A 355-nucleotide genomic window follows, 5' to 3' on the forward strand; every position below is an offset into this window, starting at 1 on the left:
TCGGACAAAGTCCGACACATTCGGGGAGAGCCCTTCATATACGCGTGGAATGGCACGTTATGTATTAGACCAAGACTGCGAGGTTAGCAACTCTTCGTTGGGTGTTGAGATAACATCGGAGCTCCAAAGGAGCGGACAGTGATGGTGACACCGGATGACGCGGAATGCCTGTTCACTCTAACCTCACCAAGACATAGAACCTCTTTAAAGTAGCGACGGCGACGCCGTATGCTGGCTGCAAGACGCCGGGCGTCGACCATGATCCAGGGTGTGTCTACCGTAGACGACGGTGCACAGTTATACACCCACGTCAACGGTATGACAGGGGAGGAAGATGGCGACATCCACGCCGAGG

This window comes from Plasmopara halstedii (assembly GCF_900000015.1).
Source record: "Plasmopara halstedii genome assembly, contig: Scaffold_1651, whole genome shotgun sequence".
NCBI classification, from domain to species: Eukaryota; Oomycota; class Peronosporomycetes; order Peronosporales; family Peronosporaceae; genus Plasmopara; species Plasmopara halstedii.